The sequence below is a fragment of the Malaya genurostris genome, chromosome 2 (genome assembly GCF_030247185.1).
Source record: "Malaya genurostris strain Urasoe2022 chromosome 2, Malgen_1.1, whole genome shotgun sequence".
In the NCBI taxonomy this organism is placed as follows: Eukaryota; Metazoa; Arthropoda; class Insecta; order Diptera; family Culicidae; genus Malaya; species Malaya genurostris.
Window position 1 is genome coordinate 84,184,498 of NC_080571.1, and position 20,277 is coordinate 84,204,774.

At 38.5% G+C, this 20,277-nt stretch overlaps 1 protein-coding gene across 7 annotated transcripts in view; it reads left to right on the forward strand.

Moving 5' to 3' along the window:
- LOC131427882 (trithorax group protein osa) overlaps positions 1–20,277 on the forward strand; it is a 483,794-nt gene that overhangs the window by 199,041 nt on the left and 264,476 nt on the right. The window lies entirely within an intron of this gene.

Sequence of the window (20,277 nt, forward strand, 5' to 3'; positions counted from 1 at the left end):
TCCGAATGTAATCTTTGTAGTCATCATAAGGTTCATTTGAAAAAAAAATTATATCATCGCATTATTTTTCTAAATAATTGTGAAGATCACAAAAACACTCATTTTTCAGAGCTATTTCCTATAAGACTCGGAAAATCCTCCGAATTTTTCAGCAATTTTTGCCCTGTAGATAGATAAAAGCTTTTCAAACGTCTGTATGTTTTTGGTTTCAGCAAATTTTTCAAAATTTTCATCGAAAATTTCCTAAAACCACCCGCGCGCATGGTACTTGGATGATGGCCTTAAAAAAACACTGTTCGAATCCTACACTGAAAACATATATCTTAGCAATTCTTTGATTTGAATGAAATTTTGTTCCAAAATAGGTGATTATGTTTCTTACCAACTGACCATATTTTGCAGGATAGAAACTTTTATCACACGCAAAGCTCGGTTGTTTTGTTTCTTTTTTGTTTAGATTCTGAATTTGAAATTGACTTTCAAATTTCGTAAAAAAAAACCCATTTAATCAATTTACGATTGTGTTTTTCGGATTTAGATAATTTTCGCAAAAACCAGTGAAAAAAATTAGACTGGAATCAAATCTTAGTGTGTATTACAGTGAAAAATTTATCCCGCATCGAACTACTATTGAATCTGGCATGTAATATTTCCATAAAACAATATAGATTTAGAAGTGTATCGAAAAGTAGTTAGCAACATTGATTATTGAATAAAAAAGCGAAAAAAAACATATTTTGACATCAGTTTTCGATATATTGCTCGCACTTTGGACTTGACATTCTTCATTAAATTCTGCACAGTTACTTTTGTGACTTTCCTGGTGGCAGCTGTCCAGTTTTTTTGAACTTCTACATGTTTTAGGACACTGTATCTTCCTTCCGAAAGTGCCGCTTGACAATTGCCCAATACCTTTCAATTGGCCGAAGATCCGGCAGTTCGGTGGGTTGATGTCCTTTTCCTCGAATTGTACATTATTCTTTGACAACCACTCTACAAACGGAGTTGGCATAGTGGGCTGAAGCTAAAACCGGTCAGAAGAGAGGAGGAGCATTATGCTTTCTGTACAGTGGCAGCATACTCTTCTTCAAACATTCTTCCTCGTACACCTTGGCGTTAATTGTGCCCTTCGTGAAGAAAATCGACGACCGCAAACCACAGGTACAAATTGCTTGCCAGATCAACACCTTTTGCCCAAACTTTTCATCGCCACCGTGGTGTCAGCGTCGTCCAGGTCCTGGTACACCAATTTCGTATAAAATTACGGTCCGGGCAGCGCTCGAGAGTCTTCCTTGGCGTAGGTTTCGTCGTCGATCAGGATGCATCCGACTTTATTCTGTAGAATCCGGTTATACAGTTTTCGCGCTCTTGTTTTGGCCTGAACTTGCTGTTCCAGGGACTTTTTCGGCACCTTCTGTTTCTTGTACGTTTTCAGGGAGTTCCGAACTTTGATCCGTTGAATCATCCCGATGCTGGTGTTGAACTGCTTGGCCAAATCCCGCGTCGACGCCGATGGGTTTTTCCTGATGTACTCTACCACTTTTAAGTCCCGGTCGGGCTGGCTGGGACCCGTTTTTCTACCGGATCGGGGCCAATCCTTCATGGAAAGGGTCTTACCGAACTTCTCGATAATATTTTTGACACTGGTGTGGTGAACTTTCACCCGTTTTGCAATTTCTTTGTACGTGACTCCACTTTCTGAGCACCAAGTGTGCAGAATTTTCTTTCGCGTTTCCGGATCAATTCGACTCATCATTGAAACGATAAACCGTACCGAAACCGATCGATTGCACAGCTGTTATTGACATGTAAACAAACATGTAACCGCAAAACACGCTGCAAAAAATTAAACCATTTCAGAGTAATAACTGTTTGAATGTTGCTAACTACTTATCGATTCGCTCCTTAATCCACTTGAAATGCTTCGTGCATGCATAAACAGTACTAAAGAGGTATAACTTACAGAAAAATGGGGGGCTAAGCGGATTTTTGTGCTCTCTATCAAGATTTACTATGTGTTTTCGTCAGTTACGACCCGGATGTTTTGTTTTAATTTTCATTGCACTCGTTGTAGTTATTTTTGTTTTGTTTTTTGACAAAATAATACATACAAAAGTATCTTATTTTTGGTAAATTAATTGGAATAATTTGAATCAAAAAACACTTTTTCTGTATTTTTTACGGAGAAAAAGCTTAGTTAAATTTATTGAATGTTTTATTCGAAATCAAATATTGGACTTTCAATTATATGACACATTGCGATAGGTTTCCAGTAATCCTCTAAATGTAAAGAAAATATAAGAGTTTCCACTCAAGATCTGCACACACCCTGTAAATAATAAAATCAGGAATCGTGGTCATTTGTTTCAACGGAAAAAAGAAAAATTGCAAATTGAAAATTGAGTGAAGCTCAATTTTGGACACTATTTAATTTGACGATTTTTTAAACTTCATACCAATTCAATGAATATGATCTTAGCGAAGCACCTATCACCAATTATCACACGAATTATTTGTTACTAATTAGTTACAGTGTTTTTGCATTTGTTGTTCTTTTTTTAATTTTTACAAGTTCGCTTCTAGGTTCCTAAATGCGCTTGAAAACAAATCGAAAACCAGTCAATAATTAGTTTCATATTAGTTACTAACTAGTTACGATGGTTTTTAATTTGTTGTTCATTTTTTTAATACAAGTGCTTTCTAAAAAAAATTAAACTAATCGAAACCAAATTTAATAATTTGTTTCTAATTAGTTGCTAGTTAGTTGCGGTGATTTCAAATTTGTTGCTTGATCTTATTTTTTTATTCTTTCGACTGTTACGTTAGGTTAATATGAAGTTAACGAAGTTGATCATTTGTTTCTAATTAGTTGCTAAGCAGTTCCGGTGCAGTTGAATTTGTTGCTTAATTTGTTGACGAGTACTTACTTCGATAAGTTCGTATGAAGGGATCGAAGTACTCTTCCAAGTCAGGAAACAGATCGAAACACTCAGGTCTCTTTCAACTCAGGTTTTTCGTGTGACTTTTTGAAATGAATTTTCAAAATTATGCGGTTTTTCTTTGCAAGTTCTCGAAGCAATGTGAGTTTTTCAGGCGGTTCTTACTTGTATGTGACTCTCTTGTTTTGTCTTAGAAATGCACGAAACATCGAGATCAGAAGTTATAGCGATAAAAAACATTTTTACGTCGACTCTCTGGGACTAACACCAAATCTCTTCGTTTCATGCATTTCTAAAATATTTTAAATCTAACAAAAATCGATTGCAAAAATCTCAAAAGTCGATAATTTTCAGAAATTTTTTTTTGTTCGAAATAACTCCTAATCCCGATGTTGAATTTTTAGAACATTTCGCAAAAAAATCTTTAGCTTTGCCATTTTTTATGCCAATTTTTTAAATTATGCGGCTTTTCGGGCGAATTTTCAAAATTATACGGCTTTTCGGGCGAATTACAATATAACATTTAATTATATAACATTTAATATGTCAGTCGTTAAAGGACTTATACGTAGCTAATTAGTTACGATTGTTTAGAATTGTTGTTTTTTACGAGAGCTTTCTAAGTTCATATGAAGTTAACGAAGCACCCCTCCTAAAAAAGCTTGAGAACAAATCGGAACAAACAAGGAATAATTTTTGCGGCGGTTTTGAATCGTTATCTTCATATGAACTTAACGCAGTAATCATCAAGATAAAAAAAATGAGCCACAAATTCTAAACTTTCGCAACTAATTAGAAACAAATCTTTCGCTGGATCCTGATCTGATTTTAAACTTATTCAGGAGGGGTACTTCGTTGCTTTCATATGAACATAACGAAGAACTCTTAAATTTTTCGATAAAATGTCAAGCAACAAATTCAAATCCACCGTAACTAATTAACAACAAATATGCAACTTTTTTAAATTTCACGTTCCATCTTCGGCTCATCATATTGAACTTCAAACGCTTGAATGCTTCACCTTCGCTAAGTGCATGTTCATACAAATTCCAACTGCATTAAGTCAGTGTACAATTTATTAAAGACTGTCCCAGAAAGTATGGACGCACTTTGATTTCGCTGTAAATAATTCACAAGTGTTAGATATTCAAATTTTATTCGATATACTGATAATATTAGACTACAACAACAGAATATTATTCTCAACATTTGCTACTTAGCCATTGTAGACTAGCTGGCGCACCTTCTTGCGAACGTTCCTCATTAAATTCCGTACAGACTTCTTGGCGACAAATTTTGACACTTTTTTCCAAACTTTTTCGAACTGTTGAATAGTTTCGGCTGCCGAGATATGTTTCCTTCGTTAATGCCCAAAATTCCACAATTGGTCAAAATTGTGGGCAATTTGGTGGATTCATGTCTTTTGTGACGAAAGTGACATTTTTGGTAGTATACCATTCTACCGTTGATTTCGAGTAGTGACAAGAAGCAAAATCTGGCCAGAAGACAACAGGATCCTTGTGGCTTTCAATCATGGGTACAAGTCATATTTGTAAACATTCCTTGATGTATATTTCGCTGTTCATTGAAGTAACGGTGATGAAGGGTTTCGAAATCTTACCGCAGCTACAAATTGCTTGCCAGACCATAGCTTTCTTACCAAATTTTCGACTTCAATCGATGTCTCGGACTGGTTTAACAATTGTTCTTCTCGCACCGTATAATATTGTGTTCCCGGCAAGGATTTTTAATCGAGTTTCACGTAGGTTTCGTAGTCCATGATTATGCAGTTCAAATTTGCAGCAAGAATCGTATTGTACAGCTTTCGAACCCTCGGCCTGATCGATGCTTCTTGTTTTGGACTACGTTTTGGTTGTTTCTGCTTCTTATAGGTTCGAAGATTCAAACGTTCTTTAGTACGAAGAACATTTGATTTCGAAGTGCCCACTTTTTTGGCCACATCCCGAACTGAAACTTCCTTCTTTTGCTCGAACTCCTTCAGTATACGTTTATCCAACTGAGGGTTAGCAGGACCTTTTTTTCGACCCGTTTTCGGTTTATCCTCGAAGGTGTTGTCCTCACCGAACTTCCTGATTGCATTTCGCACGCCTTTTTCACTTACTCCTTCCATTTTTGCTATCTTTCTCAGTGATAGTCCGCGTTCTGTGCACCATTTGTACACAATTTTTCGATGTTGTTCTGCTGAAAGTCCACGCATTTCGAAACAAACTAATGAAAACGAATAAACAACTGCACAAGTGGTTAGAGAAGAGTGTAAACAACAGGACGCAGCCATAAAAATTGACAGATTCTGAACCATTTCGAAATGGCAGCGGTTTTTGGTTGCGTCCTTACTTTATGGGACAGTCTTTATACGATAAAAATGGAACAACCATATTTACTTACTACAATGAGAACGATTATCGGTTTTTCTTGATAAACTCAGGAAATGAAGATCTGCTAATGAGTAGGGATTCATAATTTTTTCTATTCATTTTCGTCTCCCAGCACTTCCCTTTTCACTTTACCCATTTCGCTCAACCGATTTTCTTAGTGTTTTTGTGGTTTATGTCCAAATCTTCAATCCTAAACTTCAGCTGTTTTTTGAATGATTACGAGGTTCCGTCTTCATAATTATCAAGAGTTTTTCAGCTTGAAAAAGTTGCGGTCAATTTGGTTGGTTCGGTACCACGTTTCCAACACGTTTCGAGTGTAGCGGCAAAAGTCACACCAATAACTGAATTAGATCTTTGTGCTTTCAAATGAATGGCCTGTTAAAACACTCTTCCGTGTAATTCGTACCGTTTATTGATCCGAAAGTAATGAAAATAGCGCATGTTTCACCACATTCGCGTATCGCCTGCCAGATTAGAAACTGCTTTGCAAATTTCGATCATTTCTTCTTAGACTTGACAACAAAATTTACTTACCCAGAAAGTTAACGGAACCAATTGGTGAGCAAATTAGTGTAAAGTAAGGTAAAGTCACACGGCTCAAAAGTTATAGAAGATCCCCTTCTACGTCCACTTTCGTTAATGTGCAGTAACTAAATTTCGAAAATGACATACATTTAAATTCTCGGAAACTTAAACGCTTCACAAAGCGTTGCCGAAAAAGCTCTCAAGTGACAGGGATAATCGATCGCAACACGCCGTAAATAAGCCATTCGTTTGTTTTCTATTTCACCCATGTTCAAACCCATTCCAGACTACTAACATCAGTCAGTAGCCCCGGTCGAAAAATTGCATAATTTGCATCGATGATCTATGGACTGGGCTCACAGATGGAGGTGCTTCTATCAATCGGCGAAAAACCACCAGATAATAAAAGCGCTATATTCCGGGCAGTGCTATTTTCATGTAGCTAATAGGAACACCGGTCGGTAAATATCTGTCCTGACGTTGTACAGCCGTGTTGTCCGATGATAGAATTACAATGCATCCGGCAGTGACGCAAAATTAATCTCACTTTTTTGTCATCATAGTTATCATTGTTATTACTGTTATTATCAGTACTTCTACTGGGGCGGTTGAGCAGTGAAATAATGCTTTTCATGTGCGCAAACAGGATATGGGGATTTCCATTTAGTTTTTCGTTCCTCATCCCTGGATGGAAGCTGCAATTTCCTCCTATGTATGTGTGAGTGTGTGTTTAAATGTTTGTGATCACATCACATCAACCACTGCTATCGGGTATTGAAACGTACACGCGTACACAGGCGAAAACACCGAATGAGTGTGTGCGTGCTTGGGATTTAGGGTGTCTATTGTTTTTTTGAAAGGGACAATTATTTCCAAGATGTTCGTAGCCGGGTACTTTGATTATGATAAATAAAAAATTCCTTCATCCTTCACCGATAATTTCTATCCTTTGCAGAATAAGTTTCCAGTTATATTTTCCTTTAATCCTCGATGCCCCCTACTGTAGGGCGTGTACTTGTATGGCATATTATTTTTATTTTATCCACTGGACGACCTTTCATTCAAGTACGAATTGTTGAAAATAATGCAATTTTTGATGAGTTCATTTCCACGGTTAATTGAATGGTTTCATCACTAATCACATTTTCACCGCCGCTGTGCATTTCAATTGTTCCAGTTGATGTCCTTCTGTTCGGTAATGAACATAACCAGCGGTGGTTTATTCTACTTTTGTATTTGTTTTGTTTCGTTCAACTTCCAATGAGCCATGCCAAATATAAAATATGCCTTACGAAGGAAAATTGTAGCCAAACTGAAACTTCAAACGGTACTCTTCATCATATGGATGATTTGTTTGTGTCACTCGAATCGAATCAATATGCATGTTGCTTTGAACAGTGTTTGCCTTAGGAAGACACCTTCTTTTAACGTTTTACTTTCGACTAGTGCATTAGCAGCTAATGTTGTTTTTGATTAGTGCACTAGCAGTTAATTCTGAACACCTCACATTTCAACACAAACCGCTAAGCAGGCGTATCGTTGATGCTAAACCGTAAACGGAAGGGGAAGTTAGTGAGGCTTCGGCATGGGCATCCATAACCCCTGAATGACTACTTTTTGTTGAAGGCCATACCCCCCAACGGAGACTGCTTTACCATCGAAGTAGACTGACTGGCAATCCCTCTCAAAAGAAGTACTAAATATTTCATATTTTAGTTTAGTTTAATATTTTCGGTCCGGCTGCTCGGCCATCCATGGAAGTTGACCATCAATGTTAACTTCCCTCTCTGAGCAGCCTAGATAGCCGTGTAGTGTCGGTAGCGGTTTCCCAACTGCTAAGAATAACGCTACGGTCCACCTGTACCGGTGGTATAAGTCCACCAAACAGGTAAGCCGTGTGGCATCCGGCGGAATTATTTTTACCAAGAATTGATCCACTGGTTTCCTGTTCCATGTCGTAAAAGGCCACAAAAATAGGAACTCCTAAGTCAAGGTGTATTTCCGTGCCGATGGCTGAATGGCTGCAGGAGGTTAAACATTGCAGTCGTGAACGGAATATCTTGGGCTTTTCCCTTACTGGATACACGCAATGCTTAGCAATCAACTTCTTTGATCATCGCTTCGGCAGGCCAGAGATTAGAAAGCTGAGTGTCTGTGGGTGTCCTCAAGGTGGTGTACTATCCCCACTTTTATGGAACCTAGTCGCTGATAGTTTGTTAAGGAAACTTAATAACCTTGGATTTCCGACTTATGGTTTTGCCGACGATTATCATATATTGATGACCGGTATAAGCATTAACACTCTCTTTGATTTAATGCAGCAAGCCCTGCGATCTGTTGAACAATGGTGTTGTCAGGTTTGGATTATCTGTAAATCCGGGCAAAACATCAATGGTGCTTTTCACTCATCGTAGGATAATTACAGGAGCTCGTCCGTTGCAGTTCTTTGGTTCAGGGGTCACTGTGGTCGATCAAGTTAAATACGTCGGGGTTATTCTTGACTCAAAACTGAATTGGTCTGCTCACATTGATTTCAGGATTAAAAGAGCTTGCATGGCTTTCGGCCAATGCAGACGAGCTTTTGGAAAATCATGGGGACTCAAACCCAGATATATTCATTGGATCTACACAACTATCGTTAGACCAATTTTAGCATATGGATGTCTTGTATGGTGGCAGAAAGGAGAAGTCGCGACAGTTCAGTCAAAGCTAAATCATCTCCAAAGGATGGTCCTAATGGCGATGACAGGAGCATTCACGACAACTCCTACTGCTGCTCTAGAGGCGCTACTGTGCATTAAACCACTACATGTGTTCCTAAAACAAGAAGCATTATCTTGTGCATACCGTCTTAGGGTTACAGGGCTTTGGAACAGTAACCCATTAGAATATGCTACCAGTCACACTCGCTTGTGGTCTCAAATGGTTCCGTGGGATGAGTATTTACTCGCTCCTAGTGACCTAACTCTCACATGCAGTTTTCCTTTTAAAACATTCAATGTGAGCTATCCTCTTCGTTAGGAATGATTGTCTGGTTGTCTGGAACGACAACTTGATGAACACATAGTTTGTTTTACGGACGGTTCTCTGTTGAATGGTCGTGCTGGTGCTGGTATCTACTGTCGTGAAATAGGCTGGAGCAGTCTCATTCACTTGGTAGATACTGTACTGTGTTTCAAGCAGAAATCTACGCAATTCTGTGTGGAGTACAATCGGCACTTCAGCAGAGGATCTGTGGTAAACGTATTTATTTTTGTTCCGACAGTCAGGCAGCCTTAAAAGCACTCAGTTCGAATGACTCACGGTCGAATCTAGTGATCGCATGTCGAACTCAAATTGAAGACCTCAGCATTTCAAATGCTGTTTACTTCATATGGGTACCCGGCCATTCTGGTATTACTGGAAATGAATGGGCTGATGAGTTGGCTAGAGCTGGTGCAACGAATGATTTCGTTGGTCCTGAACCAGCTTTACCACTTTCAACTAGTTGGATAAAGCACAAGATACGTTCTTGGGCTGCATCCAAACATGCCGGCTACTGGCGCAGCTTGCAAGCTTGCGCTCAGACAAAAGCATTTCTACCAGATTTAAATCTGAAAATGTCAAAGTGTCTACTGCATTTCTCCAAGTATCATTGAAGTATTCTGGTCAGAGCTCTGACTGGACATTGCAAACTCAATTATCACATGGCTACTATTCAACGTGCTGAGTATTATTCGTGTGATTTGTGTGAATGAGATTATGGTACTTCATATCATCTGATATGTAACTGTCCCGCATTGACGCAGCTACGTATCCGGGTTTTTGGTTCTCCATACATGGTTGAGTCTGTGTATGCGGAGCTAAAATTGAAGGATATTCTTTCGTTTCTCACCCAATGTGGTAAGGAGCTATAGTCAGAAGGATTCATCGTTCTTCCTGGAGTGAATGAATCCCTTCTGTATTCACCTTAAATAGGGTTTAGCAGATTGTTTGGCATCCTGGGTACCGAATTTACTTCTGCTCGTACATACTGCGAGTCGTTCTGCATTCTTCCGGGAGTGCAGAATGGTGTCGCTTTTGTAAGATCTCTAAATCCTCTCGGGGGTTGGAGGTTTTATTAACAGCAGACTGTTCGGGACCTCGTAGAGGTTCAGAATTTCCTTCTGCTTCCACTAAATGTGATCCTCAGCAGATTGTTCAGCATCCCTTAGGGGTGCAGAATTTACTTCTGCTTTTATGTGTTTTTGTGTCGTCAATTTTTCCCATCCTCCTAGTCCAACCCTTACCATTTCCTTTCAATCCTTCCCTCTTATATATCGGGAAAATGATGCTAAAAACAAATTGATGGCAAGGCACAAATCTCCAAATATCAAGGGGAACGTGCCATTTGAGCCAATTTGTTCTGATTCCTGATAGGAAGACACCTTCTTTTAACGTTTTACTTTCGAATAGTGCATTAGCAGCTAATGTTGTTTTTTATTAGTGCACTAGCAGTTAATTCTGAACACCTCACATTTCAACACAAACCGCTGAGCAGGCGTATCGTTGATGCTAAACCGTAAACGGAAGGGGAAGTTAGTGAGGCTTCGGCATGGGCATCCATAACCCCTGAATGACTACTTTTTGTTGAAGGCCATACCCCCCAACGGAGACTGCTTTACCATCGAAGTAGACTGACTGGTAATCCCTCTCAAAAGAAGTACTAAATATTTCAAGATAAATTTTCATAAAAAAATTCTTTCAACGCATTCTCTTCCATTTTGTTGCGAATGAGGAAAGCCAAAAAGTCGATGAACCAGCGCACCGTACATGTACTCTGTGCGATAAAAGAATTTCCAATTATATCCTATTTACTAAGTTGTGTGTTTTGTTCTATTGTAGCATTGTTTGTATTACTTTTTGATTAATAAATCTAACAATAACTCAATTTTTATACCGGTTTTCAGTTCCCGGTTCCGGAGGTACCGGAAATAGTAGTCAAAAACTTTAAAACGGAACTCACTTCGTTTTCTCAGAACCGCCTTAACCGATATCTTAGGCTCAGATAAAACCTCATATCAGGTCCCATAAGTAGTTTTCGAATTTCATTCGGATCCGACTTCCGGTTTTGGAACTTCAAGGTGAAGTGTGTTGAAAATAGCAAACCGTCATTTAGGGCGAATATGCAATGAAGAGAAGAATTCTGTTAAATTTGATTCAGAACAGTTTACAAATTGAAAAGGTTGAGTTATTTAAAAAAAAAGCTTTTTAGTCTTTATTTAAGTTTCTAATTTTTTTTTAAACTAGTAACATTTATGAAAATGTCAGTAATATGAGAAAGGCATCATTACACCACTAGGTGGATTAAAACATGTTATTTAGTAGGGGAAGATGCCGGCACCCCACTGTAACTTTTGACAGAAAGCAGATAGCGTCATTTCGACAATTGTCATGAGTGTGTGTAATAACAGCACGTTCTTTTTGTGCTGAATACCATAGCAAACAGACGCTTGTACATTTTGCTGCGCTCCAAAACTAATTTTAGTTGCGCGAAAATCAACACAAAAGTTTTTCATAACTTTTTTTATAGTATAGTAAAAACTTCAAGTCTCTGGTTCTGTTAGCAATGGAGACATCAAACAAATTGCCCAAGTCAAGGAAAATTAACTTTAATGCACTGATCAATGCCATTAAACGTTGCTTAGTGGATATGAAGCCATTCAATTCGTATTCAATCCCGCGAAGCCGGTGGAGGATCGGCCTTATCAACACCAAAGGCGCCACCATCCAAATCATTGGCCAAGAAAGCCAAGACGAAGTCACCATCAGACAATAAAGACTTTTGTCCAAAATGCCTCCGAAAAGAATAAATTTCGTTTTTTCTTTGAAAAATTGCAGTTTTTACTTATATTTTACCATTTTTAGCCGGTAACCGAACACCTTTCTTAAAATGGCCAAAATTTACCACTTAACTAAATTGATGATAAAGTTTTTTTCAATCGATTGAATCAACTTAGTTTCTTATTCAATTGTTAGCTAGGGACTTTAGCTTTCCATTGATGTATATATGTCCGCATAATGTGCACTTAGTCAGAAATCATGAGCTTAAAAGAAAAGGGTGCCGGTAACCGAACATTCTTTCCTATGTATTATTTAATCTACTCAAAACAAAAGTCGGTTTAGAGCGAACAAAGTTAAGTATATTGGTGTTAATTACATAAAAACGTTTTTTTTTTGGGCCCATGTTCTAATAATGTTGAGGAATTTAATCTTGGTTTATTTGTTTGTTTATTCTACAACCCCTAGATTATAAGTCAGAACAATAGCTTAGAGTAATCGAGTACAACCATCGATCCAGATAATCCTTGAAGCTTGCAAGTTTTTTTTATATCGTTTTTTTATACCCGGCTTGCGGTCGTTCACCGGAGCTTGCAAGTTGGTAAGCGTCTTTTGGTGCCACTTGCTATAGAATTCGTTGAAAATTATGAATCGTTCATAAATTTCACCTTTCGATGCACCACACTTGGCTAAATTGTCCACTCCTTCATTACCTGGTATGGAACAATGTGCTTGAAATCAAGCTGTTGTGATTTTATAATAATTATTCAATGATTCATTCAAATACTCTCGTATCTTGCTCAGGCAAAACGGTGTTTTTTATCAATCTTGTTTGAGCAACTAGTTTCAAGGGAGCTATGAGGATTTTTGGATTTCCGACATCACGTGACACCACACTGCATGGATGTGTCTAAAATTGTGGTTGAGCTCGAGACATTTAGGATGCAGACTAGAGATAGTTGGATTTTTAAATCCGGCCCAATCCCGAACCCGACAGAAAAAGACTTCGTGTTGCGTCGGATACGGGTAAACATTTGTAATCTTTTAATGGGTACAGATCGGGTTCGGATTTAAGAATTGACATACAGGGACTCGGGTTAGATTATCCTAATCCCAACCCAAAATCGAACCCTACGTACTCGGGTCAAGTTCGAATAGAGATTTTTGTTTTCAATCGGGTTACTTGCATTACAGTCCCACGTGGAAAATCAACTTGTTCAGAAAAAGTACAAAAATCCGAAGTTTTCCAGCGTTTTTGTGCTACAAATCGCTAAATCTTGGCGTTATATCACGAAATATTGGTAATATTCTACTAATATTGTAATTATTCAATGTAGTAAATTCACGAAATTCGTACTAAATGGGACAGATATACTTTACGGTACTTTGCATATGGTACACAAAAGAAACATTTTACTGAACAAACCCACAATTTATATTGCACCTCCTGAAAGTATATTAAGAATGAATTTCATCCTTCAAAAAGCAAAGCCTTGGCATTACATTCCTTTTGTGGAATTTGGCCTTTCTGTTTCAACAGACTTCGCAGTCGATTCTTAGTGTACAGAATCATTGCATTGCTAGTACTATGGATCCTACTGACACTAAGAATCCTTCCGGGTCAGGGCTCGAACATACGACAACTGGCTTGTAAGACCAGCGTCCTATGCATTGAACCGCCATTCTTCAAGCTAACATAACAATGGCAAAAATTGATATGGGACTGTTATGCGAGCTTGGGCAGTTTAGATATTCGATCATGCCTAATGCTGACATGTTTAGGTATATTTGGGGATGGATTACTGTCTTGTGACATGTGGTTATGATTCAATTTTTTTCGAATAGTTCCCAAATGCAAGACCAAATTGCAATGGGTCTGTAAGAGTTGTGATTGGAATCAATTCCAGAAAGCGCAACACTTTAACCCTTGCAAAAGCAAGGACAGGTAGATTTTTTGTCAAATTGAGTGTTAAATTCTGTTCAACTAAGGAGCAATATTATTACATGACAAAAGTGGTATTGAGTTTTCATTATTAAAATGTGGTTATCAATAGGATTATTACTTGAAAAGGCTGTGTAAACTTTCTTATCAATGGTAACTTTGAAGGCAAAAGAATATTTGAGCTAGATGTACAAAGCAAAGTCTTGGCATTACATTCCTTTTGTGGAATTTGGCCTTTCTGTTTCAAAAGACTTCTTATTGTACAGAATCATTGCATGGCTAGTACTATGGATCCTACTGATACTAACAAGCCTTCCAGGTCGGGGCTAGAACATACGACAACTGGCTTGTGAGACCAGCGTCCTATGCATTGAACCGCCAACCCGGGACTAGCTAGATGCACATACCCGTTTTGATTTGATTTTACGTTTCGTAAAATCAAATTTTCTATCAATGTCATCCGCTTCCTCTGATTGGAGCTCTTGGTAGAATCATATCCATTTCGAAGCTGTGGAAATATTGTAGCATTTAATATTTATTTGATTTTAATTAGTTTTAGTTACTGTAGAAACACTAGATTCAAATATTATGTCTCATTTGGATGATTGTAATCTGTTAATGTTAACGAAGAGAATGTTTTATGCCTGTTGGAGAGCAAGTTTAATAAAAACTAACTCAACCCTGATGCAAATAAAATGTAAAATAAAAACAAATTGACAAGCAACAACTTCAATACTAGAAGTAGACGCAATATTTAATCTCTAAAAGAAATACCATACGGAGAACTTCAGTCACCGGGACCGGTATAGCGTCATGTGTAAGTATGAGCATGAACTTAGCGAGGCACCTCTCGCCAATGATAACGCAAATAGGTGAATAATTTGTTGCTAATTTGTTGCTAATTAGTTACGGTAATTTTGAATTTGTTGCTCAATTTTTTTTTAAATTGTTTTGAAAACTTCGCTAAGTTATGTGAAGTAAGCGAAGACCTTCTCCCCAAATATTCTTTAAAATAAATCGGAGCCCAGTGAATAATTTGTTACAAATTAAGTAGTGCATTCTCTTCATACGCGCTACCATTTCGCCACTCTGAATCTTGTTTTAGCCACTACTACTACACTTTTTTCTACTATGTCTGACTGGCGTTTTAGAGTGGCTAAAACAAGATTCAGAGTGGCAAAATGGTAGCGCGTATGCACGGAATGCATAAGAACGCAGGTTCGAGTCCTGTCTCTGAGCGTATCTTTTTTTCAAAAAATCATCTTTTCTGTTAGTTTTTATTCATTTAGCTTCTCCAATATATGTTTCCGCTCAGTCATTGCAAAAAAATACAACTTTTAGCGTAAATATTTGGTCGATTTCTAGACCTCGTCGACCCCCATAGTCAGTATTCGTGTACGTCGACCTCCGCAAAAAGGAGATCGACCACTTTGGGAACCCCTGATCTAGAGGTTTTGATGAGCTAAAGACGAAACGTAAAGTTCAAAAACAGTCGAGTGCGCTTAGCACAAACCCGTTACGACGAGTATGTCGAAAATTTTTTTGTATTTGGAACTTCATCAGTAGAGACACTGTGCATCAGTTCAACTTGAATGCATCTCAAGTTAGAGATAACTTTACTTGCTGAGTGGTGTGGCAAAAATTGAATGATTTCTTTCTTTTTATTGACAATTCAGAGGTCACCGCAAAGGAATTCTTTGCTTGTATTACTAACACACCATCATTTCAGCAATGACCTTGATTCCTAACAGTGTTCAATTGGGTAATGTAGCCTGGTTCGTCGGGTATAAAATGTTTATGAGCAATTCCAGAAATTAGTAGTAGAAACGGTGGTAAAACCAGGATTGACTAGCTTCGATTTCGATCAACCTTTGCACACACCTTTCATTATGACATACCCTTTGGTTTGCACGAATGGAAAGACATCTTCGACTCTGGACCAGAACCGGAAATTGTTACATATTTTCAATGTAGCAAACCAATCCAACAACCTAATATTCGTTTTTTTACTTTTACGAAGAGAGATGAAGCATTTTTTTTCTCTCTCTCTCTCTCTCTGCAACAAAAAAGAACATCAATACTAACGTCACTCGTTTCTCTACAACAAGAAAAAACACAAATAACTTGCTACAAACTACACCCTTATCGTGACTTCTGCAATTAATATTACTTTTATTAATATTATTATTGTATACCCTTATGTGCCAAGTTTAGTGATAATTTACTGAGTTGTTGAGGAACTTTGTCGATGTATACAAACAATTTGACTTCCACCATCTTTATTAGCGACACTTGCTATCCTTTCACGCGTATGAATCTCTTTACAACCATATCTAAGTTGTTACAAATATCTGTGCTTGTCGAAAGATGTCGCTTTTCACAAAATTTAACCACCCCCTCTCCCCACTTAAAAATGCTCTTAGGACAATCACAAAAGCAAATAATATCTTAGCAAGAAGTAGCGTTTTTAGAAAAATTCTATCAACTTCACATCAAACTTCTTTTTTTAGAGACACGCATTATATCCACCCACAACTACCCCCCCCCCCCCCCACCCCCCCCCCACCCCCCCCCCCATCTTTGACCCCCACCCCGTGCTTAAATCACTTGCTACACAATTCTCTCTCCTGAAAATGCAGAGCCACTTACTACATCCTCGCTGCAAGAATACCCTTAGAATGACATCTAAGTTGTGCAAAAAGTACGTATGGCTTAAAAAAGTATCGATTCTTGTCACATTATATGAATTTTGTCATGACCCCCCTGTTAAGGGCACTTGCTACACACTCTTCCCCATAAAAATATCCTTATGATCATCTCTGAAGAGCAAGAAGTATCTGTGCCAAGATTGGTGGAAAGTCCGTTCAGTAGTTCCGGAGTTATGCCGTTTTAAACATTATATTCCCCTTTTGAAAGGTACTTGCTACATCCACCCTCCATATTATTGTCAAGTTATATGAATTTTTTCATGCACCCCTCCCCCCCTTGTTAATGACATTTGCTAGGCTTCCTTCCCCAGAAAAATTCCTCTGTGACCATCTCTGAAACGCAAGGTGGCAATCCGTTCAGTAGTTCCGGAGTTATGTCGTTACATACATACAAACTTACATCCTTTTTTATATAAATAGATTACTCGGAAGTAACTTAGGTCCTCTGCTGTTCATCATATACATCAAGGATACGGAAAATTTAACTCAACACGTTCTCGTCCTAATCCTAATGCAGTTTTAAATCAATCGTCAAACTAGGTTTACGGTAATTTAAAAACACCACTAGAGAGTTCAGCTATCAACGAATAACTATTACCACTTTCGTCCAATAACTGTTACCACTTTCGTCAGAACCAGCACCCGCCAACAACGTGTGAAATTTCAAGTATGAACATGCGTCACAGTGGTTTCGCTTTCGCCAAGACCCAGCTCAGCAGCATATTTCAATATTAAATGTAACGAGATGAATTCATTATGCAAATCTTGTTTTACTACCGACACTTGTTAGAGCACCGGCACCGCCGTCATCATAGTCGTCACTGGCGTCACCGCCATCATCATCATCATCATCATCAGCACCATCATCTAATCGTTTAGCGCAACGAAGACGACGGTGACAACGGGTACGACGATGAAACCGAAACGTGACCGAATCTACTGAAAGCTAGTGTGGTACCACTACTGCCCGGTTCCGGATTCCAGTCCGGTGTCAGGTTCATTGCTACACGGAGTTCCAATGGACATTGGATTATCATTCCCGTGGGGTTGGTTGTTAATCCGGTAACGGGTAACGGGGAAAGGTCAACGGGATAAATCCTTTATTTCAGTTCGGTGAAGATGATGCCAAACGCGTGAGGTGGGTACCATGATAATACCTTCGAGGGAAGCTACACGGGTTACGATTTTATCGCGTTCATGATGTGCCAGGATAGCTATAATGGGTAAACAAGTTGATAATTACTTGTCGAAATTGCTTATTAACCAGATGCTTTCGTTTTACAAACTTCATCAACTCTAGGCGTCGAGAAGGGCTTCGAACCGGTTTACAAACTATTCATCGGCAATCCACGAGGCTTGTTCTTACGCCAGAGAAGAGTAATGATGGCAATCTTCGTAATTGTGCATGAGTAACATTTTTTTTCGAACGAAACTAACTATCAGGCGCTCATCAGAAGCTCATCAAAGATTGATTGTTACAAGGATAGCTACATGGACTCGATTTTCGCAAAATTTTTGCAAATCATTTTAGATTTACTAGTAAATAGATTTCTATCGGGTACGGGGGATTTCAGCAGGCTTTTTCACGAGACTCTAACATTTGCACAACCTAACGAGTTGAATTTTTGTTTTTGTTCTGGAAAAAAATACAGTCGATTGTCTTGTGTAATGTTGTACAGAAAAAAACAAACAAAAACAATGGTTTCAGCATTGTGTTTTTCACGCACAAAATAAACAGTTCTGGTAAATATCGAGCGTTTATGCTAGTGCTGAATTTTACCCGTTATTATTTTTTGTTTTTCAAATTAAAACACATACAAAAAGGTAGGTAAACGTGGATTATCACCACGACCCTTTCTCATCTGTCCTCATCCGTGAGTAAACCCTTTTTTTCTCAGATCTGGTCTATTATCGGACACTAAATATATTAAAAATAAGTATACATTTCGATTGTATAAATTTGAGTCTTCTCCTCAGTTCAATCATTTAATTAAGGGGAGTCAACAAAATTTTACCGATTTATGATAACAGATTGAAAGCGGTTTGATAGCTTTATTGAAAATTTAAAAATTGTCTGGCTTCTCCTATAATTTTCGAATGTGTGAAAAATGTTATTTTCAGACAGAACGTCCTTTTGTCAGCATTGGTTAGCATTTTAAGAAGGGTATAAAACTATTTCTATAAGGCTTGTTCGAAGCCAGATCTGGAAACCCCTAAATCCGTATATCTATATATTTCACAAACTGATGAACGTAGTTCTGTTCATTGTGCAAAATCAATTTTTAGTGATACCACAAGAAATTGTGTGCAGTCGCAATGAAAGTCCGTATTTTCCAGTAAGAAAACTTGTAAAAAAGCTTGGTTTTCCTGCCAGCACTGTCCATAACGTTCTCAGATCTTTCGGTACATGTTTGACAACAGCCAGGAAGGCTGGGAGCGGAACAAAAAAAACGGATCTCTGGAACCACCAGATGGAACCGCGAAGGTGAAGCAAATATTGCTGAAGGGACCAGATCTCTCGGTACGGACGGTGGCTAGAATATTCGACGAAGTTTCCGTGCGTGATAATAAACTATGAAACTTATGTACTGGAAGACTTCAAGCAGCGCTCTCGGAATGTCTTTTTGCACTGCCATGCAACGAAACGGCGTAGAGGAGCATTTCAGGACGAAGGATCAGGTTAAATTTCCCAGAAAAGTATTTGGTTTGGCAGGCAATATGCAGCTGTGGTCGAGCAAGCCCAAGTTTCATCACTATCGGAACGGTAAACTAGGAAATATACCGTGAAAAATGCCTGAAGAAGCGATTGTTGCCATTACTATGCAGCTATTAAGCTCTCCCGTTATTCTGGTCTGAATTGGCATCTTGTCACTACGCCAAAGATGTTTTGTAAAGCGAATGGAGTTCACGCATGCGAAAAAAAGGTGTAAAGCGAATGGAGTTCACGCATGCGACCTATTGACCGGTATTGGGCTCTCGTGAAGAGATAACTTCCTCAATATAAACATCAAGCTACAACTATGGACATTTTTTGAATATTTTTGACAAAAACAGCACAAATAGGTTGTAGATAAGTCCCTAACAATTATTAATTATTTTTAAAGATGACTAATAATGCACAATAAATTAATAAAAAATGCATCTTGGACTGAACTAACGGAAAATACCTTCCATTTCAAATTTAATATGCCCAGTTTTGTGCCCAGTTGCTTTGTACCCAATGGCTTTGTGCCCAATGGATTTGTGTCCAGTGGTTTTGTACCCTGTGCTTTTGTACCCACTGGCTGTGTGCTCAGTGGATTTGTGTCCAACGGCTTTGTGTCCAGTGACTTTTTGTTTTTTAATGACTCCATAATTTTTTGCACAAGTCCTTTGTACCCAATGGTTTTTGTGCCCAGTGGACTTGTGTCCAGTGGTTTTGTACACTACGCTTTTGTACCCAATGGTTGTGTTCTACTGGTTTTGTTTCTAATGGATTTGTGCCCAATGACTTTGTGCTCAATGGAATTGTGTCCTGTGATTTTGTGCCCAGTAGCTTTATACCCACTGGTTTTGTACTCACTGGCTGTGTTCCACTGGCTTTGTTATTGCTCAATGGATTTGTGTCCAACGGCTTTGTGCCCAGTGACTTTGTTTTTTTTAATGACTGCATAATTTTTTGCCCAGTTGCTTTGTGCCCAATGGACTTGTGTCCAGTGGTTTTGTACCCACTGGCTGTGTTCTACTGGCTTTGTGCCCAATGGCTTTGTTTTCCAATGGATTTGTGCCCAATGACTTTGTTGCTCAATGGATTTGTGTCCAGTGATTCTGTGCCCAGTAGCTTTGTACCCACTGGCTTTGTACTCACTGGCTGTGTTCCACTGGCTTTGTGCTCAATGGCTTTGTTATTGCTCAATGGATTTGTGTCCAACGGCTTTGTGCCCAGTGACTTTTTGTTTTTTTTTAATTACTCCATAATATTTTGCCCA